We start from the raw sequence: 25,809 nt of genomic DNA on the forward strand, positions 1-25,809 counted from the left end.
CGGGCTGCCCCCCAGAGCTGGGTGTGGCTCTGGGCAAGGCAGCTGTCTCCAGCTGAGGGTCATTTCCAGACAGGCTGATAGTGGACGGCTGTTGACCAGCAGCAGGGCGAGTGAGTGCGTCAGTCCTGAGGGTGGCCTGGGTGGTGCAGCACGGCGTTCGCTGTGGCCCATAGCATGTAACCAAGCTGGCTCACCACAGGCTGCGCCTCAGCCAGCAGGAGCGGCAAGAGGGAGGGAGGGTGCTCACTGGTCTGTAAGGACACGGTTCGGAAGTTGCACACATCACCTCTGCTCAGATCCCCCGGCCAGAACTCAGTCACATGGCAACATCTCCCTGCAAGGAGGCTCGGAGGTGCAGTGTTTACTGTGGGCAGCTGTGTGCCTGCTAGAAGGCAGAGGTTTCTTACTATGTGAATCATGGGAAGATCATAATACCTGGCCAGCCCATAGCCCAGGTGCTCAGTCAATGGAGGAAAGAGCAAAGGAGTGATTAGGGGCTGACTCTGCACCATACTTAGGAGAAGTGGGATGTTTTCCCATGGTTTAGGAGGACTTGGAAGGATCATGTGTGTGTTAGTTTTCTATGCTACATAAATTATCACAAACTTGGTTGCTTAAGACAATACCCAGTTATTGTCTCACAGTTTCTATGGGTCAGGAGTCCAGGCTCAGCTGAGCTGGGCCTCTGCTCAGGTCTCACGGCTGCAGTCAAGGTGCTGGCCAGCCTGCGCTGTCATCCAGAGGCTTGACTGGGGAACGATCTGCTCCCAAGCTGGCTGGAGTTGTTGGTAGGACTTACTTCCTTGGAGCTGGAGGACTGAGGGCCTCACTTCATCACTGGATGTCAGCTAGAGGCCACTCTTGGGTCCTGGAGGTGCCCACAGCTCCCTGCCTCATGGCCCTCTCCATGGGCATTTCACAGCATGATTGCTCACTCCTTCAAGGCCGGCAGGAGAATCTCTCTAACTCCATCTGCAAAGACGGAGTCTTATATAATGAGAGGTAACCAGGGGAGTGACATTCTGTATTCTATTGGCTATCCCCTCCTCTCAAGGGGAGGGGCCAGCTGGGGTGTGATTCACTGCTGGTCACCTAGGATGTGTCTGCCACAGCATAAGACTGTGAGAACAGATTCAGAAGGCCTGGGTTCCAGACCTGTTTCTGCTACTGCTGTGTGACCTCAGGCAAGCCACTCACCTTCTCTGGGCCTCAGGTCTTCATCTGTATGATAAAGCAGTAGAGGTCAATGGTCATTAGCTTTAACACTGAAATAGATGCACTTTTTTCTTATATTCAAGAACATGGTTAGGAATTCTGTTTTTCTTGTTAATGATAAGAATGCTGGCAACTGCGGCTGTGAAGCGAATAATGGCTAAGACCTTGCCATAGGTCGAATGTTTCACGTCTACTCTGTAATCCTCACCTGATTAGAAAACGACCTGCAGCCTGACTTCAAAGCTTGTGCCCTTCCCAGGGCCGCTCCCTGTCTCTTATTGGCAGCTGCCTCGTTCTCTAATGGAGTTCACTTTCCAGCAGGCAGGGTGGGGGCAGGAGGAGCTTACCTCGTCTGACCTTGACAAAGGGCTCAGGAGAACCTGGTCCCTTCCTGTGCCAGGCCCTCCACCGACCCCTCCCTCCACCTTGCTGCTTCCATCAGAGCTCAGGGCAGAGCGAGGGATGGCGGGAAGGACAGTTTGACTCTCTGCTGGAAAGGATGGCCCTATCGTGTGCTGACTACCGTCATAAATCTCTGTGACAGCCCACCTCAAGGAGGACAATGATCCAACCAATCAGGACACTGTTGTCACCAGTGAAATTGATTCTCACTGGAACCTGCAAGCGCATTTGCCTACCAGAGCCTTTCTGACCCACTGGGCGTTTCTATCTTGATTGAGAGGGAGTTAGGGGTTTCCAAAGGGGGAAGGGTGGCCCTTGGTCTGTCAGTTGGGAAATGCCCAGCAGGCTCACATTAGGATAACCGGAGGAGGGCATTTATGGGGCCTGATTTACAGAGGTGTGGGTGGGCAGGGGCCACGAGGAATAATGCAGTGGCCCCAGGTGGATGGCTGCAGGGCTGCCACCACTGCTGGGCCTGCAGGGGGAGGTGTGTGGAGCTCATATCCTTGAGATGGTGTGACCTTCAGTTGAGGGACACGCTGGCCCAAGGCAGTCCTGCGTGACGGGATTCAGAGGAGTAAACACTTGGACCTCACTCTGCACCTGCGTGCTGATATACGCCAGGGTGCCCCGGGGGCCATCAGAAGCCAGAGGGCAAGGGTGTCCATTTCTGCAGCATGTACAGGTCAGCTCCTTGGGCAGAGAACAGGGTAAGCAAGCAGAGTGTGGATGTGCAGGGCGGTTTTGGGTATACTGTGCAAAGGCAGCCACTTGAGCAGGTATTCGTGGCAGGGCATTTGTGTCAAGTTTTGTGGCAGGTGTTTGTGGCAGGCTAAGAAACATGACCACAATCACACAGTGATCACATCACAGAGTTGCTGTGTTCGTCAGGGCTCTCCAAGCACGGGCTGGAGCTGGGGCGGGGGGCAGTCCTGGGGAGAGCAGAGTTGCTCTGCACCATGGATGGGGGAGAATTTGGAGTGGTGGGAGTGGACCAGAGGGAGGCTGTGAGGAGAGGTGGGGGTGGAGAGTGGAGGAAGGAACCAGCGAGAGGGCAGGAGGCGGGGCGTGGGAACCAAGTGGGGGAAGCAGTAGGGACAATGCTTTGATGGTGGGCTGGCTTTTAACTGCAAACAAGTCTGTGACTTCGAAAAGTATAAAACTCTTGGGAAAAAACCTTATAATATCTTTATGACTTTGGGGTAGGGAAGGATTTCTTGAACAAGATCCCAAAAGCACAAATTGTAGAAGAAAACATTGATAACTTTGACATTAAAAATTTAAAAACTTCTAACCAATAAACGTTTCTGTAAATAAAGTGAAAACATGAGTCACAGATTGGAAGTTATTTGCAATATAAGTAACTGAAGAAGGATTGGTATCCAGACTTTATAAAGAGCCTCTGAAAATCTGTCAGTAAAAGGCGTGTAACCAAATGGAAAGGTGAGCAAAGGATGATGTGAACAGGCCAGTCGAAGAAGAGAGAACGCACCTGGTTGACAAGTGTGTGCAAAATGTGGGATATTGCTAGCCAGCATGAATACATGTATCAAAATCACAGTGTGGTACCTTTTCACGCTCAGCAGATTAGCAAAACTTAACAAACCTGAGCACACGAGGTGACAGCAAGGATGAGGGGAAACGGGTGTCCGCCCCTTTGCTGCAGAGAAAGCCTCTGCGTGCAGCAGCCAGGAGCGCAGCGGTCACACACGACCCGTGACCCAGCGGCCCTTCCTTTAAATATAGGCCACAGAAAAACGCTCACAAGTGTGCAAAGAGGCATGTACAAACGCTCTCTGACGGAAGCGTCCATCAACAGGAGAATGAATCAATAAACGATGGTGAATTCCTACAGTGGAGTACTGGAGCCTTTACGATCGTGCACTAAAGCTGCATTGATAAATCTCCAAAATGCAGCATTGAATCAACAAAGCTGAATGGTGAGCGTAGCATGACGCGGCTCCCATAACATTTGAAAAGATGCCCAGGAAAGGTGGTCTAGGGCTTTCCGGGGGGCTGTCTGCAGTGCTGAGACGTCAAGTCCTCCTTCCTCCTCCTCCCCCTCTGTGAGAACCACTGCAAGTGAGGGTGGGAGACTGGTGTGCATCAGCATGTCAGTGTGTGAGAGTATAGGTGAAAAGGAGGTATGTGTGAGTGTGTGGATGTGCGTGAGTGTTAGTGTGGGACAGTGTGTGTGCAGGTGTGAGGGGTTGTACATGTGTGTGCGTGTGTGTATGAATGTAAGCATATGCATATGTATGAGTGTGCATGTGTGAGTGAGGGTATGTTTATATGAGTATATGGGTGTGTGTGAGTGTATGTGAGTGTGACAATGTGTGTGAGTTTGTGAGCATCTGTGAATGAGAGTGTGTGAGTGTGAATGTGTGAGAGAAAGTGTGTGAGTGTAATACATGTGTATTTGTATAAGTGTGAGCAGTGTGTGACAATAGATTAAGTGTGAGCAGTGTGTGGCAAAGGGTATGAGCATGTGAGCAGTGTGACAATGGGTGTGAGTATGAGCAGTGTGTGACAATGGGTGTGAGTGAGCAGTGTGTGACAATGGGTTGTGTGAGTGTGGGCAGTGTGCATGACAATGGGTGTATGTGGCAATGGGTGTGAATGTGAACTGTGTGTGACAATGGGTATGAGTATGAGGTGTGTGTGATAATGGGTGTGAGTGAGCAGTGTGTGACAATGGGTGTGAGTGTGAGCAGTGTGTGTGCTGAGGACGGGGCTGAATCTTGGGTCCCGGGTGTGAACCCCTGATCAGCTCCTCAATCCAGGTGACTTCTGGCCCACCACCAAGCTCTCTGCTCCCCTTTGAGGCCTCTGGTCACTGGCATGGGGCTACTTCTGCCAGCTGGGCCAGGCATTGAGGGGGAACACACAGGAACGAGGTCCCTGGCCTCCTTAGGCATTGCCTTTGAGGATAGAGCCCAGTGACAGTGAAGCAGCCCAGGCGTGAGGACCTCGCTGCCCTCTAGCCTTTTGGAGAATGTTCCCACCAGCTGCCCTACCCCAGCCATCCAGCAGGTGACGCCACTGGGCAGCTTGCTGCAGGTTGTGGGGGTCCAGCCCAAAGCCCAGGGTGCAAACATGGGAAACTGAGGCTGGAGTTCTTCTCCCGCCACCTCCACAGGCTTTTTCTTCCACACCAGGGGATTCATTCCTGCAGTGCCACATGTTCCTGGGGCCTTGCTCAGTGCTGGGGCTGTGAACAATGGTGAGCAGAGCAGATAGGGGCTCCCTCCAGAGCTTGTGCCCTCAGAGGGGACAGGTGTAGGCCCAGTGGGAAGTGCCTGATCCTGAAACATCGCCCTCATCCCACAGCCGGCACAGTCTGCATATAGGGTCCCCAACGTCTGCCGACCACAAGCCCCATCTGGAAGCTACACAGTTATTGCCATGTGTCTTCATCTCTCCTGTTAGCCCCCAAACTCCCCATAAGAGTCCAGCCTCTTCCAGCTCCACGTGTTTTGGAGATAAGGGCCCATCCTAATGCACAACGTGTGGGGATGTGAATGGGTAGATTGCCCTGGAAAGGCACCGGGGCCCTTCCATGCAGGCACCTCAGCGAGCCCTTACCTGGTTTATTGGAGGGTGTGGGGGGTTGAATTGTGTCCCCAAAAAAGATATGTACAAGTCCCAACTCCTGTTACCTGTGAATGTGGCCTTACTTGGAAATAGGGTCTTTGCAGATGTCATCAAGTTCAGGTAAAGTCATGCCGGATTGGGGATGCCCTAAATCCAGCGTCAAAAGAAGAGACACAGAGACAGACACACAGAGGAGAGGCCATGAGATGACTGAGGCAGAGACTGGAGCGATGTGCCTACAAGCTGAGGGACACCAAGGACGACCTGGGCCCCCAGGAACTGGAAGGGGCAGGAAGGACCCTCCCCTAGAGCCTCCAGAAAGAGCGGGGCCCTGCGACCCCTTGATTTCAGGCCTCTGGCCTCCCGACTGCGAGAAAACAGAGTTCTGTTGTTTTTAGCCTGAGGTTTCTGGTCCTTTGTTATGGAGCCCTGGGAAGCTCACACAGAGGGCAGAGGGCACGCACAGGAGTTGGAAGGAGGCAGGCCTGGCCCGGGCGTCCTGGCTCACGACACCCCTGAGGGACGGACTGGCTCCCTGGCTCTCTTTTTCTCTGACCCCAGCTTGGCAGTGGCTGCGCAGGGGCCAGGTGAGCACCTCTGGGGCTGGGTGAACAGGTGGTTCCCACCCAGACTTAGCACCACTCTGCTCAGCTGCAGATTTCTCAGCCAGCACTTTTACGCACACATGTTCCCGTGTGTCCCGCTCCCTCCCTGTCCCCTGTGTGCTCTGAGGACACACTCTGAGTGTGTGCTCCCGGCCGAGGCACAGTGACCAGAGGGCCCATTTTGAAGCAGGTGGGTCAGCGCTGGCATCCTGGCTCTGCCACACCTGAGTGTGAGCAGGGGCCTTGCCTCTGAGCCTCAGTTTCCTCACCTGTAAAAGGGGTGAGGAATACCTAGCTCTCAGGGCTGTTGAGAGGATGGACCCAGGCAGTGCCTGTCCAGTGTGTGTAAAGCAGGTGTTCAATAAATGCTCGAGAACTATTGTAAGTATTAAATGATTTTCAGAACGATGGGTGAGTGAATAGAAGAGAGACTCCTGACTCCTTGATTTCCACCTGGAAGCGACACAGCCCTGGAGTCGGGAAGCCGGCGGTGGGTCAGGCGGCGCAGCAGAGCCTGGTGAGCACTTGGCTCCAGCTGGGCACTTACTCAGATGGAGAGGGTTTTACAGGGGGACTGAGAGGGAAAGGCCACCTATGCTGAAGATTCATGTGCAAAAGACACTCAAAGCTCCCACAGGTTAGAACCCAGTTGTTTAAGAGAAAAGAGAGGTTCCTCTGGAGTAGTGTTGGGAACAGATGAGCAGATGCTGTGAGGTTCCCGAACGGAACATGAGCTCTTCGGAACCATCGAATCCAACTGGAAGGTCTCTGAAGTCTGGGTGGAACAAAAGGCACAGGTTGGATCCTGTGGTTTTCTGGCAACACACCTCAGAAAGCCAGTTTCAGAGGCTAAGCCTTTCAGCACTCCCCGGCCTTAAAATTCATTCAGGCCAAGTGTACAGGCTGATCACAGACCCTTCGCCAACAACAGGCACAGGCAGGAGCGAGCAGAGGGCCTGGGAGCCCACGGGGAGGAGAACACTGAGAGCCTGGGGCCCAGGTCTCTCTGCATCGTGAGCCTGCCCGCTCCAGCCCACGACGCGGACCGTTACCTACAGCTGGGAAAAACTGCTTCCATTTGCAGGAGGAACAGGCAGCCCTGGGGCTGAGAGAAGGTTGAGTCCCATTTCTGTCGCTTTTTTTCAGGTTAGATATTTCCGTGGGTCTCCACGCGCCATCTCCTGTGGGGGTGTGTAGCCTCCATGTCAGTGGACACATCGACCTCTAGAAATAAAGCGGTTATTCCTGTCACACTTGTCGCTCAGATTGGAACTTTGATGAGTGTGCCCATTTTAAATGAACCGCCAAACACGGCCCGAAAGTCCCTGTGCACCTTCGCTGGAGCGGATTCAATAAAGCTGGGCCGGCCGGAGAGCCATCCTAGATACAGGGGGCGCTTCGTGCAGAACGATGATCCTCCCGGTGTTGTTTACCACAGAAAGCGCTGGGAAAAAAGACACGTCCGGTCATGGGAGATGGCAGAATTTCTGCAGAGGGAACGTTATGGGACCATCAGAAGGATGGTTAGAAAGGTTAGCATGCTCCCGCCCTGTGACCCAGCATTTCCCTTCCTGCAATTCATCCCAAAGACATGCACAAGGGAGAGTACAGCGGAGTCTCACGGTGATTGTGAAGAGCTGGCACCCGGCAGAGCCTGGGTTGAATGAACTGCCGGGCTTGGGGAGGATGGAACGGAATGCAGTCACGTCAGAAGTAGATGGGCAAGTGAGAGGAGCTGAGTGCAGGGACGGTTTGTGAAGGTGCGGGTGGGTTAAAGCGGATTAACAAGGGAAGCAGAAGCGCCAGTCTGGTAAAAAGGGAGCCGTTAGCACCCCGGGACCTTCAGGCGGGAACGCAGCCCTGCGCACGCGGGGCACTGCGGGTGAGGGAGGAGAGCCCCGTGGATGGGCCAGCGGAGTAGCTGGTCATGGGGGAAGGACGCCACAGCACTCACAAACCTGCACGTGTGTCTCCCAAATCCTAAATACAGGACATCGTAGCTTCCTTGCTCCCCTAATCTCGATGGAGGTGCAAGACCAGGGAATGATATAAAAACATTGTGTGAACATGTGTACATATGTGAACATATGTTTATATGAGATGAAAAATATATACATAACAGCAAGCACGTATGTAGGTATGGTCTTAAGTTTGTAAATAAGTAAACAAATAAATTTATATAGAGATTTAAAAAAAAATGACAGTCCGGTCAGGTGAGCCCCAAGGGGTTAAGAGTGACCACCCTGGTCTGGGGGTCGAGGGCGGTCTTTTTTTCCTCTCTCCCATCATTATACTTTTTATTTTCTGAATATTTTGCAATGAGAATGTACTGCTCTTATAACAAGAAAAATAGCTATTTTGCAATAAATACATAAATAAATGTGGCAAGGAAAAGTGGTGTTCACCAAGATTACGAAATAATGTGGACGACGCTTCCTGACAGGCCGTGAAGCTGGACGAGAGGTCAGGTTGCCCAGCGTCTGCTCGGATGGCCCTCTAACAGGCAGGGCCGCCTGGGAAGGCTGTCTGCTCTTTCCCTGCGTTCAGGTTTTCTTTAAGATCCATGCACAAAAATGAACCAAATGGGCTTTTAAAAGAGGGCAGGGAAGCTCAGTGGCAAGGAAGGGAGCTGAACTCCATTTCCAGCTGGAGGAAGGGGTGAGGTCAGGTCTAGAGGGTTGTGTAAGATGGCACAGAGTCCACTCTCCCAGTTTCCAGATGGGGAAACTGAGGCCCAGAGGGGGGCTCACACTCTTTCCTCACTCACTGTGCACTCCGCATTGTTACATTTGCTCCCTGAAAGAGCTCTTAAGACCCCATACCCTTATAATCCCCATCTTATCAAGAAAGAGAGGTTATGCAACTCGCCCAAGGCCACACAGCCTGCAACAGGCTTTGAACCCCCGGGCCTGACTCCTGAGGCCACACTCTCGGCTATGTGTGCTTCTCTCAGACGGGCTTCTCCTCCCTGGTCAATTTGTCTCTTCTCCAGCCCAGGGTACAGTCCTTGTTGCTGAATGCCACTGCTCTGACTTTGCCCAGGCTGTTCCCCTTGCCTGAAACGCCCTCATTTTCCATTCTGCTGTGTGTGTGTGCGTGTGTGCGTGTGTGTGTGTGTCTGGGCTACTGAGTGGGCAGCGTCCCTTCCCACCCATGGTGACTTGCCTACCAGCTTTAGGCCATGCCACACACACCCAGCTCCCCAGCCACAGCAGCCACGGTTACTAACAGCTGGGGAAGGTCTCCACTTCCTGGCCGGCCAGTGTTTTCGCAACTGCCAAGACTTTCAGGAAAACAGCTGGAATGGCTGGTGACCGAAGGTCCTGTCTCTGAGTGGCCTTCCTGGCTAGCTGGGCCCCAGGGACATGGCAGGCACAGAAACAGCCTCGCTTCTCTCTGGCTGCCGAGAGAGAGCCCGGCTGCTGGCTCAAGTCTGAGTAACCCTGACGGGCCTGTCCCCGGCTCAGAGCTGGCCCTGTTTCCCTTCAAGGCAGAACAGAAAGCAAAACCTCAACATGTGGGCCTCAGGGTTTCCAGGCCAGGGCTGGGGGTGGGGTGCAGAGGCCGTTGCCCTCCGACAGCCTGGACATTCTCACCACCACTTGGGCTCAAGAGGTTAAAAAATTCCCACTGCTCGGGGCAGGGACAGGATGGGCTAAGAGTGCCCACCAGCCTAGCAGCCAGGGTCTGGTTCCTGCTGGAGCAGTGGGTTCAGGGAGGGACTTTGGGGGTCGGCGACCTTAGATGGGAAGAAAAAATTACACTCTTGTTTTCACCAACCTTTAACTGACGCACGCAGGCCCCGGACTCAGTGGGGTCAGCCAGGTGGCACCCTCCGAAGGGGTTACATCAGCCAGAGTGGGGGCAGACATCTCAGAGTAACGTCTTCCTCACCTCCAGCCTTCCAGGCAGGGGCTGTGATCATCTCCACTCTACAGATGGGAAAACTGAGGGTTGGCAGGACGACATCACCATTCAAGGTCCCACAGCTCTCATGAGTAGCGGATCCGAGATTTGAACCCAGGTCCATCTGACCCCATGCACTTAACCAGTGCACAGAACATGTCATTCTACGGCTGCCGGGGCCTCCCACAGGCCCACCCCAACGGCAGAGACAGTGGATTGTTGTTTAATGTGCTAATAAAGAAACATGTATCACTGGATCTCCACCTGAAACAGTATTTTTGTATTTCTATAATTGGTTGTATTTATACGCTATGCATTTTATTTGTGCATTTAAGACGTTATTCTGAGAAGGGATCCAAAGGCCAAAAGGGTCCACGGCACTGAAAGGACTGAGAAGCCTGCTTCAGAGCAGGCCGGCCAGGAAATAACAGTAATGAGGAGGAGGAAAATGAACGCGGGGTCCACAGGGGCAGCGAGTGCCTCTCTAGCTCACAACTCTATTTCAGCATCTAAACCAGCTCCCCATCAGGCCCAGCGCCAAGGTGCCTTGAGGAAACTTACACCTTTGAACCAGCCCCCATCCCATTACCCCTGTGGGTCCAATCGAGGTTGTTGTGCAGAGTACTCTGCAAACGTAGCCTTCAGACAAACCCTCTGGGACCCCTCCTTCTGGTGAGCTTGCTGCCAGGGCGCCTCTCCTACATCAACCCTGGAGCAGCCGTGGCCCTCAATGACCTCTGGTGGAAGCGATGAGTACTACAAGGGTGTGCAGAGCGAGGCTCCGGGTCAGACTAAACTGGGTTCAAATCCTGGCCCCCATGATTTACTAGCTGGGTGACCTTGAGCAATTTCTCCAACCTTTCAAACCCTTGGTTTCCTCATCTGTAACATGAGTTTAATCATAGAACTTTAACAAAAATGTTCTACACTTGCTTAATCACATATCTGTGCATTCACCCGTCCATCACTCATGCATCTACCTGTGCTCCATCCATACACCCACCCACCCACTCACCTACCTATCCATCCATCTTATTTTTTGATGTATTTCAGAGTTTGTACATTTCTCCCTAAATATTTCAACATGCATATCATTTCAGAAACTTAATTTTACTTTTGGAAATGCAGGTGGCCAAGTCCTGCCTCCTTTTTGCCTCTCCCCACTCCGGCCCTGCAGCGATAGGCTGATAGATGCCAGGCCAAGAACAAGCAGGACCATCTGAATTGCCCCCAGCCCCCTGGTTCCTGGAGGACCCTCTTCCTCTGAGAATCTGAGAACAGACAGAAGCTGGTGTCTTAGCTCCCTGGGGGCTCAGCCCTCTGTGAGCTGAGTGTGGCTTTTCTGCTGTGGAGACATATGTGCAGCTTCTTCCCCTGGGTGTCCTGCCAGCTCTGGCACCAAAACTGAGCCCGTCACCTTGGACCAGCTGCTCCCCGAAGTAGTGAGCCCCCTGTCACTGGAGGCAGTTAAGCAAAGACTGAAACAATAGCTCTGGAGGGTGTGGGAGGATGTCATAGAGAGGATTCAAACCCAGAACAGGGGTTCAACTACCTCAGGGTTTCTCAGCCCCAGCACTATCCACGTTCTGGGCTGGATGACTCTGCCGTGGGGCCCGCCCTGTGCACCGCAGGATGTTTGCAGTATCCCTGGTCTCTATCCACTAGATGCCAGTAGCACCTCCTACCCAACCAAAATGACAATCAAAAATGCCCGTCATTGCCACGTGTCCCCTGGGGTGGATCTTGCTCCCAGTTGAGAACTCCTGAACTAGAGGGAATTGAAGGTCCCTTCTGTCTTGACACTCCAGGATTTATCCTGCTCCCAGGACGCCCCCCTCCCCTCTGTTCATGGTGCGCCATTCTTCCCGTTGCTATGGAAACTGGGAATTTTCTTGCCTCTCCCATCTCCTTGCCCAGCTCATTCGTGCCCTCTTTCAACCAACAAAACCCATGTGCCGAGCCTAGGGGACATGACCACAGACAGCCCTCAGTTTCCTCTTCTTTCAGATGGGAGCATCGGTAGTCTGATCTCCCGAGACGACTGATGATTAAGTGAGTGGGGGCCAGCATACACAGTGCACATCAGCTCTTAGAATGGGGACAAATGTCTGCAGGGGAGAGGCCGCAACAAAAGAGGGAGTCCAGGTCTAGCCGGTGGGGCAGGTGGGCTCCAGGGAGGGGACGCCTGATCTGAAATTGAAGGAAGAGTGTTTGCCTGGCAGGTGGAGGCGCAGTGGTCCCCAGGAGCAGCAGTCGGCCAGGCTGGACACAGTGTGTTCCTCACTGCAGAAGAGATGAATCTGGGGGTGGTCCTTGCCCCTGGAGGCAACAAGCCCCCTGGAGGGTTTTAAGCATAGCGTGAGTGACACATACTGGGAGTGAGAAGGGGGCAGGAGTAGGGACTGGGAGACCAGCAGGACGCAGTTACAGCAGTCCAGGAACTAGATGGTGGAGGCTGAACCCAGTGGTGATGACCGGAGGCGGGGCTGGGCAGGAGCAACACAAACAGAAGGGGAAGCAGGTTCTATTAGAGTGGGAAAGAGCCAGGGGTGGGGCAAGGCCTCCTGGGGGAGGAGCCAGGCTTCCTGGGGTGGAACCACACATCCTGAGGGAGGAGCCAGGCCTCCCGGGAGTGGGGGGAGTGGGGCCAGGCCTGGAGCGGGTCTAAGTTTGGGGTAGGGCCAGGCCTGATGGCAGGGCCCGGCCATTGACTGACTGGAGAAGGAAAACAGAGAAGGTGTCTTCCTTGCCTTCTCACTGTCTCCTGGCCTGGTTTTCATGGGGCATTTCTGTGTTTCCAGCATAGTCTGAACCATCTGGCCAAACCGTACCTTTAGAAGTCGTTGCCAAAGCCTGTGCCTGGAAGGACAGGAAACAGTTTAGTGTCCGTCACTGGGGTCTGGTGAGGTGGCTTCAGGTGAACTCACACAACGAGGGGTGCACGCACCCCTCTGGGGGAAGTCTAAGCCCTACTGTAGAGCGGATATGCACAGCACAGTGTGCTCCTGCTACCGTTTGGGTGGAAAAGAAAAACAACCTGTAATCACACGTGCTGGTATGTGCATCCAGTATTTCTGGAAAGACCCCGCGAAACTGGTCATATTGCATGCCTCTGGGGAACCTGGGCCTGGGACAGGGCTGAGAAGGCTCTCACTTTGTTGCTGAGCCCATTGGGAACTGTGCGTGGCTGCAGGGAACAGAACTGGACTTGAGTATAGTGGAATAAGAAGCGTGTTTCCTCCTAGAGCCTGGAGGCATCCAGACGTAGGCATCCGGGCTGTGCAGCAGCTCCGCATTGCCAACAGTGACCTCACTCAGCTCCTGTCCTCGTGGCTGCAAGACAGCAGCTCCCTCGCCAGTGTCCGTGGCCTCCAGCGGGGAGAAGGGCAGTGCAAGGTGTGGGCACCAGCTTTTCCAGAAGCCCCTCCCTGACGTGCCTGTGTCAGTGGTGGTGCTAGGTCACAGGCAGCCTGCCCCAGCTATCGGGAAGGATGGGACATGGGTTTTCAGCCAGGGTTTGATGCCCAGGACAAAATTGGAACTCTGTAGGGAAGAGGAAGGGAGGCAGGGAGATCGGGCTGGCACCCCATGTGCCTTTTGAATTTGTGCTGGGAAGCTCTGTGACCTGTCTAGAACAAACAGACCTCTCTAGCACTTCTGGAGAATGTGCTCAGGGCAGCTGGCTGCTTGTCCCGCCCCCGCGGCCCCCCAGCTCGCATCTGTTGCACAGCCTTGGCCTTGGGCGGAGCCCCCATGGGAGCAGGATGCAGGCACAGTTTGGAGGGAGAAGGTTCAAGGCAGCATGGGCTCTCCCCTTCCTGCCAGCGGGAGGATGGGGACATGCCAGGTGACAGGTGAGATGGCAGATGGTTGCTGAGGGGGTGGCAGTCTGCGAGGTAATGAGGTAGCTCATTATCAGGCAATTTTTGTTGGTGGCCAAGAGCCCAGCCCCAGTCCAACTCACTTGGCCCAGGGAGTGAGGTCTGGAGAAGGCACAGCCCAGTCTGCTGGCGAAGTGTCCTTGGACACCCCTCTGTGAGGAGCCAGGGCTCCCAAATTTGCCACCTGGAATTAGACGTGAACCAAATGCAGATCCTGGGCTCTTCCACCCAGAGAGGAAGACTCAGTGGGTCAGAGGGGCCCAGTAACTTACCTTTATAGATAAGCTCCTGGGTGATTCTGGCAGAGTCGTGTTGGTGGCTCAACCACAGAACCGTATACGAGTGTGGTTTGTTGAGTGCCTACTATGAGCTGGTACAATTCCCTTTATACACATTAGGTTCCGTTTAATCCTCCTGGGGGGGTCACCACCCATGAGGTAAAGGTGTCATTAGCCCATTTCACAGACAAGGAAATGGAAGCCTAGGATGTGAAGTCCCTCGGTCAAGGTCACACAGCCGTCCAGGAGGAGCCTCTATCCTGGCAGACAGCCTTGCTCTCAGGAGCTGACAAAGCCTTGCACCTGTGTTGTCTTGAAGGTCTGACCTTGCTACTCCCCTTTCACAGATGGGCAGACTGAGGCCTCAGCTGTCACCACTTGAGTTCCAGCCCTACCAGACAGTAGATGCCTGTATTTGTCAGAGAAATAGAACAAATAGAATGTCTTTCTCAATTTATTTTAAGGAATTGCCTTATGTGATTATGGAGGCTGGTAATCCAAAATCTGCAGGGTAGGCCAGCGGGCGGGAAATTCCAGCAAGAGCTGATATTGTCGCCTTGAGTCTGAAGGCGGGAAGCTCAGGCAGAATTTCTACATTTCAGTCCAGAGGAAGAATTCCTTCCTCTTCAGGGGACCTTAATCTTTTCTCTTAAGGCCTTCAAGTGATTATATGAGGCCCACCCACATTATGGAGAGCAATCTGCTTTACTCAAAGTCCTGATTTAAATGTAAATCTCAACCAAGGACATCCTCACAGCAACATCCAGCATAATGTTTGACCAAATATCTGGGTACCGTGGCTCAGCCAAGTTGACACTTAAAATCAATTGTCACAGTGCCTAAGAGATGTTTGTTGAGTGAATCAAGGAACCGTCTTGGGGCCAGGCAAGGCCCAATTTTGTCAGGTCAGATTCCTCATCAATGAGCATCAGCCTGGATATAGAAAAGCTTTCTGTGGCCCAGGCCGCCCGCTCTGATGACCGTCTCTCACTGTGGCCTCAGCCCTGGCCTCCCGTTTGTTCCCTTGCCGGAGGAGACAAGTCTAGTTCGGGGCCAGCTCGGCACCCATCAGCCACTCCCCACAAGCAGACGTGTCCAGCCCTACAGGGGGAGCCTTTGTGTCTGGCCAGGATGGTGGTGGCCTCCCCAGGGCAACTGCCAGCTTTGTGCATGATTGGGCTCGTCCTTGCTTCTGAGCACTTCCCACCCCTCTCGGGGAATTACGGGAGTTGTGTTTTCAGACATTGACCTCGAAGCTGCAGCTTGGCTTCCTCCTCTTCTTGTGTAAGCCGCCACCAGGAGAGGGTTCCACACTTTACCACGCTGAACTGACTTGGCCGTCACGGGCGGAGGTTCAGGACCTCGGCTACCTGTCGGCAGGTGGTGTCAAGCAGGGGCTCTGGAGTCCAACGTTCTGGGTTAAAATCCCCACTCCGCCACTTGGAGCTGTGTGGCCGGCTTAGCTTCAGTTTCCTCGGCTGACAAACTGAGAGAACACTGGGACCTGCTTCTGGGGTTGTGGTGAGAATGAACGGGATGAGGTGTGCAGTGTCTGAGAAGGCCTGGCACACAGAAAGATGTCCCTGAACCGAGTACTGTCATCGTCATGGTTGGATCCTTTATAGAGCACAGCTCGTCAGAGGCCTGTGTGGTGGCTGGAACCCCAGCCACCTCGTCCCCGCCGGGCTTCAGTAAACGGAGGCTTGGGGAGGGAGGCGTGGTCCCCCATCTTCTCACACACCCGTTCTCCACCATAAACATCTTCCCTGCCAGTCACCTCAGGCCAGCTGTGAGGGAGGAACCTCCGCCGCCTTCCCATGGATCACAGGAAGGGGCCACCTTCCCAGAGGAGCAGAGGCACCTGCCCACCTGCCCACCAGTGTGGCCTTTGACAGAAGCGCTCAGGCCCCACGCCCCACCCTCTGACTGGACAGGAAGCTCAACTCTTGGGACGTCCGATTCCTCATCTGTAAAATGGGGGTGGTGATGGTAATGTCTCCCGAGGCTGGTTTGGAAAAGGAAATGAGATATTGTGGGAAGAGGGCTCATCCAGATCTCAGCACGTAGAGTCCTCAAAATACAAATACACACTTAGGTGCAATTTAGCGGGGCATGGTTATTGGAGCTCCCAGCTCTTTTATGTTGGGCTAGCCCCTTGATACTTCCATTAACTTTTTCTAAACATAAAATTCAGCACTGAACTATTTTAAAGTGTACAATTCAGTGGCATTAAGTACATTTGCAGACTTGTTACAACCATCACCACTATCTAATTCCAGAACTTTTAATCAGGAATAGAAGCCCCATACCCATTAGTGGTAACTCCCCATTTCCTCTCCCCTCAGCCCTTGGCAGCCATGAATCAGCTGTCTGTCTCTGTGGATTTGCCTGTTCTGGACATCTCACATGAATGGAATCAGACAATATGTGGCCTCTGTATCTGCCTTCTTTCACTCGGCATAATGTTTGCAAGGTCCATCCGTTCTGCAACTCATATCTGTGTTTAATTCTTTTTTATGGCCAAGTTATATTCCATTGTCTGGGCATACCACAATTTGTTTATCCATTCATCCATTGATGGGCATTTGGGTTGTTTCCTGTCATTAACTTCTTAAATGTGTTTTTATTAGTACACTGTTATTAAATATGACATAAAAGCAAAGAGCGTGCAAATCCTAAGTGGTTGGTTGAATTCTGAGTGAGCACACTCATGTAACAGCACTTAGATCAAGAAACAGAACGTCAGCAGTCCCCAGAAGCCCTCTTTCCTGTCCCCCTGAGACACTGTCCACCCCCTGAGAGTGACTACTGACGTGACCTTCAACATGGAAGATTGGTTTCTGAGATTTGGACAAATGAAATTAGACAGCTTGTGCTCCTTTCACCCACTGCTGTGGTTGTGAGGTTCATCCATGTCATGGGTAGTTGTAGCTCATTCGTGTTCGTTGCTGCATAGTATTCCATTGTGTGACTAGACCAACTTTGTTTATTCATTCTGCTGTTGATGGACATGTGCATTGTTCCCAGGTTAGGGCCATCACCATTTGTGCTACTATGAACATTCTAGGACATGTCTCTTGGAGGACAAATGCACTCATTCTGCTGTGTATAGGCCTGGGAGTGGAACCTCAAGTCATTGGATGTATGTGTTTAGCTTCAGTAAGTACTGCCAGTTCTGCAAAGTTCTACAATTAGAGTATCTGGAAGTTCCAGTTGTACCACACCCTTGCCTTCCATTAAATTTTGCTTTTTTTATAGCTTTATTGAGGTATAATTCACAGACCAAACAATTCATCCATTTAAAGCGTACAGTTCAGGGGCCAGCCCGGTGGCAAGTTCGCACACTCCGCTTCAGCGGCCTGGGGCTCACAGGTTTGGATCCCGGACACAGACCTACACACTGCTCATCAAGCCATGCTGTGGCGGGCATCCCACATATAAAGTAGCAGAAGATGGGCACAGATGTTAGCCCAGGGCCGGTCTTCCTCAGCAAAAAGAGGAGGATTGGCAATGGATTTTAGCTCAGGGCTAATCTTCCTCACCAAAAATAAAAAAAAAGAGAAAGAGAGATATTAAAGTGTACAGTTCAATGGTAGTTGGTGTATTCACAGAGCTGTGCAACCATCACCACAGTCAATTTTAGAACATTTTCATTACCCTGAAGAGAAACCCTCCACCCCCTAGGTGTCACCCCCAACCCTCCCCATTCTGTCCAGCCCTAGGCAACCTTTAATTTGCTTTCCATCTCTATGGATTTGGACATTTCATATATACAGAATCATATAATATTTGGTCCTTTGTAACCAGCTTCTTTTACTTGGTATAATGCTTTCAAGGTTCTCCCAAGTTGTAGCATGTGTCAGGACTTCCTTCCTGTTGATGCCTGAGTAATATTCCATTGGATGGATGGACAGAATACATTTTGTTAATCTGTTCATCAATTGATTGTCACTTGGGTTGTTTCCACCTTTTGGCTATTATGAATAAGCTATTATGTACACTCTTGTACAAATTTTTGTGTGGACGTGTGTTTTATATCTCTTGGGTGTCCATCTCAGAGTGGAATTGCTGGGTCACGTGGTAACTCTAGGTTTAACTGTTTGAGGAACTGCCAGCCTCTTTCCCACAGCAGCTGCACCATTTTGCATCCCCACCAGCAGCCATCTCTGTGCCCAATAAAACATGGCACTCTACCAGACAGTGCTGACCACAGGCAAGCCTCAGAGAACTGGGCATCTTCTCCCTGGGGAGGACGCTGGTGGGGAGAAATGCATGCCAGCGTCTGAGTGTCCAGGACACCCTTGGTGGTCAGCCATGAACACAGTGGCTGCTGCAGTGTCCTAAGATGGCATCTGGCCCAGAGTCACCAGTGGGATTTGCTGCCCGTGGTCTCGGCCCTTCACCTCGAGCTGTCATGCTTGTCTGGTGGCTGGAGTCTCCCAGGAAGGACAAACTCTCCACGAACCACTAGGGGCTGGGTTCTATTAAACGTCATTATTTCCAGGGAATTTCACAGGGGCCTGGGATCTTGTCCAGCCCTGATGGGCAGCTCCAGGACCATGTTTTGCCAAAGCTCAGAGTCGGCCTAATGGGGATGGGTCTCAGTCGTTCCGATGCCAGCAGGTCCCCTTTGGAGTGGAGAAACTCCCTAGAACAGAGCAAAGGGCTCTGGCCCCTGACTGGGAAGAACACAGAGGCTCCTGGGGGGTAGACGCCGCTTGATCAAATGTGCAGAGGGGTACAAGCAGGCTCCGGCCAGGGGGGCACCAGAGCTCCGTGCAAACGCGCTGGATGTTCAGGGCAGTCCACGTGGACTAGTCAATCAGCACCATCCTGTGCCCGGAGAGGAGACCCCAGAATGCAGTCCCCAGGGCTGCCCGCCCTCACCGGATGGTGGTGTTTCTTGCTCTAACAAGGCCTTACTCAGCTGAGTACCAGGGGCTGGGATTCTGTCCCTGGCTCCCAAGTGACCTTGGGCAAGTCCCTGCCTGTCTTGGGTCTCAGTTTGCCTGTTAACAGGAGTGCGGGGCCAACCTGCTGATGCTCAGTGCTCTCCCAGCTCTCTCGGGAAGCTGGGATTGGCTGCACAGGGGCCTTTGGACAACAATCTTCTGAGTCTGCTGACGGGGCCGTGGCTCTCCTGGAGGCCATGGAATACGTTTATGTTCTGGAGCCCAGGAATGCCTGTTCCTGGAGACTGGCCACGCTGGCTGGGGTGCCTGTTGGCCGGAGTGCCTGTCTGCCCGGGACCGCCCGGCATCTCTGGAGCCCTTGGGCCTCCCAGTGGTGAGGAGGGAGAAGGGAAGCTACGAAGGAACCCCAGGCAGCACAGGGATTTGCCTAGAGGCTGAGGTTCTTTCTTTTCTTTCATTCACTCAACTTTTAGCTCAGTGACCTGCACTCAGTGGGCGTTCAATAAATATTTGTTGAATGAATAAATTCATTCATTCACTTATTCACTCAGTGAAACATTGAAGTCTTATGGTCAGAAAGCGGCCACAGAGGCTAGCTTATTTAAATGCCTACCACGGTGGCCATACCGGGCTAGGCCCACTGCCCACATGGTCTTGTTTGGCCTCCATAGCACCCTGGAGAGGTGGGTGTTGTTATCTCCACTGGAGGAGGAGGAAATACCAGGGGCAGAGGGGAAGGGACATGGACCCAGGACTGACTGCCCCAGGGCCCCTCTTTGCTGCACACTGCCCTGTCCCCCAGGGGCGACCAGGAGCTAATCTCTACCTGCCGAAGCCGGGGTGGTGATTACGGGAACACCTGTGTCTGTGGAAAACTGGAGAGAGGTCCATTCCACCTGGAGGAATGCAGGGAAGGTGCCACAGAGCAGGTCACCTCTTGCCAGGCTCCACAAATGGCCAGGTGCACCACCCCGGGAGCAGGAGAGGGAACTGTGGGGGCTCGGTAAGCCCGTCTGCACAATGGCCATGATGGTCCTCATCCCATAGAACCACGCAAGGATGCGCGGCACTTAGCAAGAGCTTGATTTAGAAAGCCCAGTCACCCTGTGCCTGCTGTGCACCCACTAACTTCACAGATGGAATGGGGGTGGGGGTCAGTCTCAGGGCTGGGAACGCAGTGATAATGTGACGGTGAGGGCGATGATGCCACCCCCTGTCGTTGGAGCCCACATGTCCCAACAGCACCAGGATGCTAACCACGTAGCTCTTACTTGGGGACTAGAGAAGAATTATCATTTGAAACCCAAACCCCCTCCAGATTCTTGTAGCTTCTCAAGGTAGTGGGTGGCTGTATGAGTTTCCCAAGGCTGCTGTAACAAATGACCACAAACTTGGTAGCTTAGAACAGCACACATTTATTCTGATGGTTCTGGAGGTTAGGAGTTAGACATGGCCTCACGCAGCTAAAATCAAGGTGTCGGCAGGGCTGGTTCTTCTGGAGGCTCCAGGCAAGATCTGTTTCCTCATCTTTTCCAGCTTCTAGAGACACTGCAGTCCTTGGCTCGTGGCCCTGCATCACCTTTTCTCTCCCAGCTTCATGTGTCACATCACCTTCTTCCTCTCCTGTGGTCAAATCTCCTGCTGTCTCCCTTTTATAAGGACCACTTCGATAATCCAGGATCATCTCCCATCTCAAGATCCTTAACGTAATCACATCTGCAAACTCCCTTTGCCATGTGAGGTCACATATCCAGAGTGCAGGGTTTAGGTCATGGACATCTTGCAGGGCAAGTATTCAGCCTACCACAGTGACATGATTAACCCCCGGGGGAAAAATGCACCTCTGCACTGTTCCTTTGCACGTACAAGACTGGGGGTGACCAGAGAAGGATCTGGAAACAGAGTCATGGCTTGTTCTTCCTGCTGTGCAGGATGAGACCCAGAGCAGGGGCCCCTGTCCCCATGATGCTCAGAGAACAGGAGGTGACCCCAAAGTGAGGCCCCAGGGATGTTGGGACAGTGGTGTCTGGAGATCTCAATGGCAGGAGCCCTCACTGGCACCCAGTTTATCTCCCCCACTTCCTCAAGTCATTTGTCCCCGGATGAGCCTCCTGTGCTGACGGAGCTGCCGTCCTGGTCCCAGGGCCCGCTTCGGGCAAGTTTCTGAGACTCTCTGAGCCACATCTGTGAAATGGGGGCAGAGCTCACCTCTCTGCACGTTGGGAGGGTGAAGGATACAAAGTCAGGGAGAGCGGAGTGTACGCTGGAAGGACCTCACAGCCTCCCTGACTCCCAGGTGGCCTCCTTCCGTGAAGGCCCCTTTCCTGACAATGGGACAATGGGAAAATAATTCACTTCTCAGCATCAACCTGGACTTGCTCAGGGCAATTTCACAGCCAACACCATCGAAGAAAAACTCACCCACCTCTGGTGCTCCTCGGACCTGCGTCCTCACATAGGGTTATGGAAAAGCACAGGCACCCGTGTCGGGTGAGGCCTTCACGGGGAGGCGGGTGGGGCAGGGTCCCCCTGTGCTAAGCAAGCACCGAGGTTTCATGGCAGTGAGCCGTCCGAGCGACAGAGGCAATGCCACTGGGAAAATAGAGCCGAGTGGTGGGTCGGGCTTCCAGATGTCTGAACGCCAGTCCCACCTGCAGCCGAAGCGCCCGGCTTCATTTCTCTTCTGGGTTACCTTCCTGGGATGAAGGCATACATTGTTGGAGCCATAAGCTGCTTCGCGGACACAAAAGGACAGTCAGTCACTTAGTGAGAGGCCTGTTCAGCCTGAGGGCAGGCTTATGGAAAACCAGAGGCTGTGATGGGCAGGGCAGCCCCCGCAGAAGGAAGATGGATGAGGCAGGGTCAATGGACGGTCTGGGAAGCCTGGATCCAGGTCATTGCTAGGGGCCGAGACCCACAGTGGGGGCTTGAGAGGGCCGAGATGGGCTAGGAACGACACGTGCCTTCTTAACGCCACATCAATTGCTCATTCAAGATTTATACGATGCGCACTGTGAAGCGCCTCTCTCCAGAGTTTCCCTACCTGACCCATGAGATCCAGGCGAGTCCTCGCTGAGGCCTCTGACCTCCCCTGCCTCCCATGGTAATAGTAACAACCACCAGCCCAGCGCCTAGGGAGGGCTGTCCCCAGTCCCACCACATCTATTCCCAAGCTTGCCCTCCTCCTGGGGACGAGTCAGCCCTCAGCATGGCTCCCTCTCCCGGTCTGTAGCATGACCCCTCCTGGTTCCCACCTACGTCCCCTCCCAGGAAGACACCCCTGAGAAGCCAGGTCCACCTGGTTCTCTGCAGCTCTTTGGGGCGCCTGCTGCCTGGGAGACCCTCCCCTGGGGCACTGCTGTGGTCTCTGCCCACTCCTGCCTGGAGGCTGCCACCAGCACTGAGGAAAGGCACAGAAGTGGGCCATTCGGTGGGATACACACCAGCCAGCGCCCTAAGCCCTGGGGGATTACCCAACGCAGTGGGCACTGCCTCCCCTAGGGGCCCAGCTGCAAGTTTCTGGAAGGAGGTTATTTGTCACAGTGATCAGGGGTGCCACCCGTACTTGGAGGGTGCCAGGCAGGGATCCTGGACACGCCACCCGAGCAGTGCCCTACATCCCACCTGGTTTTAGGACATCCTGCGGGACAGTCACGCAGGTGACAAACCTGTTTATGAGTGTGTGTGTCAAGCGTCAAACTCCATCTTACCCCAGGACAGCAAGCACGGTTCTGCACAAGTTTTTTCTGCACCATTTTGCAAATGGAGGGGGCACTGCGTTCAGTTGTGTTCAGAACTTTGCTGAGAGGTTTACGCCATTTTGGAAAGCCATGTGATGGGTCAGCGGGTTGCACTCTCCACACCTGGGTCAGGCGCCATCTGTCGCTGTCCTGCTCACAGGAGCCTGTGCGCTCCTGTAAACAGCTGACAGGTCCATTCTCTTCCCAGGAAGGCACAGCTGAGCAGTGACACCTTGAAAACCATGTTATTTTCTGCTTATGTTTATTCCTTTTGGATCTGCTGCATATTACAGTTGGGTATTATGTGGAGTTGAGGAAACTGTGTAGGGTTCTAAGCGTTTCGTTTCAGAATAGCAATGGGGATGTGAAATTTCTTGGCGTGAAGAGGGTGTTGGTCCGTTGGATTTGGCGCTGTTGGCTGAGCGGGCTCACCCTCGTGGCTGTTCAGATGCTCTCCCCCCAGCTCTGCCGCTTGCTCTGTTTTCTAAAAACAACTTTATTGAGGCATAGTTGATATACAAAACCATGCACATACTTAACCTCCACGATTAATGAATGGTGCACATATGCATACACCTGTGAAACCATCACCACAATCAAGTGATAAACACAACCCTCACCTCCAAAAGTTTCTTCACGCCCCTCTATGGCTGTGTTTTGTTTTTTTGGTGGTAAGAACACTTAACATGAGATCTACCCTCTTAACAAATTTTTAAAGTGCACAATATAGTATTGTTAACTAAGGCATTATGTCACATGGCAGGTCTCCAAACTTCTAGTCCAATGTGTTTTCAAGAAAAATTATTTTTAACCTTTTATTACAGACCATTTCAAACATTCACAAAAGTAGAGAGAATAGCATCATAACCCCCACGTAGCCATCACTCAGTTTCAACATCAACATTTTGCCAGTGTTGTTTCAACTACCTGCCTCTCCTTTTGTTTTTGCCAAAAAAATGTCAAGCAAATTCTAGATGTTATGTCATTCCACACATATTTTAGTATGCTCTCTGACTGACAAAGCCTTTTTAGAAAGTGCCGGTCATGCCATCAGGATACCTAACACAATTATCAATATTTCCTTAACATCATCGATACTCGTCATGTTCAAATTTCTGCAGTTATCCAATGTTGTCTTTCTGTAATTTCTTGAAATTAGGACCCAAAAATGGTTCACACGATGCGTTTTGTTATGTTTCCATCCCGTGCTGTCCCCCTCCCTGGCCCCTCTCCCAGCCCACCCTCTCAGATGAGGTCACGTCCTTCTCTCTGTGTCCCGAGAGGAAGTCTCTCCTTTTTCTTCCTATGTCCCACCTGTCCCTCCTTGGAGCACCTACTGTGTGCCAGGCATGTGCAAGGCACCTGGGGACACAGTCGTGATAAAATTAACCTTGTCCCTGCCAGCATGGACAGCGTAGTCGGAGGAGGAGACAAGCCTTAGAAGAAAGAGCCACTGGACCAATATTCACTGTGTCGCACACTATGGAGAGGGACGGAGAAGCTCTCCTTTCCTCTATCTGCTTCCTCTGCTTGCTCAATCCAATTCTCTCCTGCCCACAGTGGGCCCTGAATTATTAACTACTGCAGCCTCCCTCCAATACCTCCTCCACGCTCAGAAGCGCTCCTGTGTCCCCAGTCTGGAGAAGAAACTGTCCCTTTCTCCCCTGCTGCTGACAGAGCCATCTGCCATCATGCCCCCTGCTTTAATGAGAACGGCCCTCATGTATTCACGTGGCAGCTAAAATGTCCCTCGCACCAATCAGGCTCAGAGGAGTGAGTAACCTGCCGAGAGTCACACCACTTGTTAACCTCCAAGGCAGGAGTCAACCCAAGCAGGCTCCAGTGGTCAAGCTCTTGGCCGTGGGGTCTTTTTCCAGCCATGGTTGAGGCAGCTGGATCAAGGAGGACACTTCTGTTTCTCTGAGTTTAGATGAGCTATCCTGGGGTTGGCAAACTGTGGCCCTCGGGCCAAATCCAGCCCCTGCCTGTCTTTGTCAATAAAGTTTTATTGGAACACAGTCACGCCCATTCATTTACATATTACTTCTGGCTGCTTTGGCTCTATCTCCACAGAGCCCAGTAGATGGCATAGAGACCATATATCTGCAAAATTGAAAATATTTACGACCTGGCCCTTTATAGGAAAAGTTAGTCAAACCCTGAGCTACATATTTGACAAGACAAAGAAAGAATGAAAGGAGAAAAAGAGCCTTTTCCCCGGAACCTAAATTAGTGAATGGCTTCTTCTTGAACTTGGTCTGCAGAGGATTCCCCGCAGCATCCCCTCCTGGAAGCAGACGGTGTTAGAGTGTTGAGGTGACAGTATGGTGGGCACAGGAGTGTCCGTGGTATACTTCACTCTACTTTTGTATGTGTTTGAAAAAATCTCCAAAATAAAAAGTGAATAATAATAAAACCAAAATCTATCAGTTTAAAAATAACGTCACCTAATAATTGTGTCCATATAGGTCGGTCTGTCAATTATTTTATTTTGAACAACTAAATTTGTTTGGTGAAGACACCTTGTTCGGAAACAACATCAAATGAGGCGAGATACAGGTCCTCATACGGGTGACTGGAGGGAAGCAATAAAAAAGGATGCAAAAAATGAACATAGGTTTAGCAGATCTTCCTTCGAGGAGGACCTCCCACGTGTAGACGTCACAGTGAATAAGACTTAAAGATCTCTTTAAAAAGAAATACTGTAAGTGCTTAGGTTGTGAAGATCAAAGACCTAAACCTACAAGTCAGATGTGGGAAAACTGTCCCAACATTTTGTAACTGGAGACGTGTGTCTCGGTGAGGCAGTCGTCGATGGTACCCTGAATGGGTTAAAGTCTCAAAGCACTCAGCAGGGAGAACAAGGTGAATTGCTTTGGAAAACTGAGTTTGAAGACTCGAGAAGTGGTTCTTGAAGATAAAGACTCTGATGTTGACAATACATCTGATGAGTTTGAATGAAATTGACTCATGAAATGTGAAATGGAAAAAGCATTACTTCTAACGGAATGTATTGAATTAGGGTGGGTCACCCACCGCACCAAACAATTGAGACATTCGTATGAAGTAACGCTGTAGGTTTGTTCTTTTTCACATCAGTTCTAATTTGGTGCTTGGTGGGTGGTCTTCAGAGGTCTGGGACCTTCCTGTGTGCTGGATCCACCATGCCCTGGGGCCTCAGCTTCCTGGGCTGGATGCAGGGTCCAGCCAGCAGACGGGCTGCAAGCTTGGGAAGGCTGGACGTGGGAGGTTTCTGAGGCCAGGACCGGAAGCGA

The sequence above is a fragment of the Diceros bicornis genome, chromosome 32 (assembly GCF_020826845.1).
Source record: "Diceros bicornis minor isolate mBicDic1 chromosome 32, mDicBic1.mat.cur, whole genome shotgun sequence".
Classification (NCBI taxonomy): domain Eukaryota; kingdom Metazoa; phylum Chordata; class Mammalia; order Perissodactyla; family Rhinocerotidae; genus Diceros; species Diceros bicornis.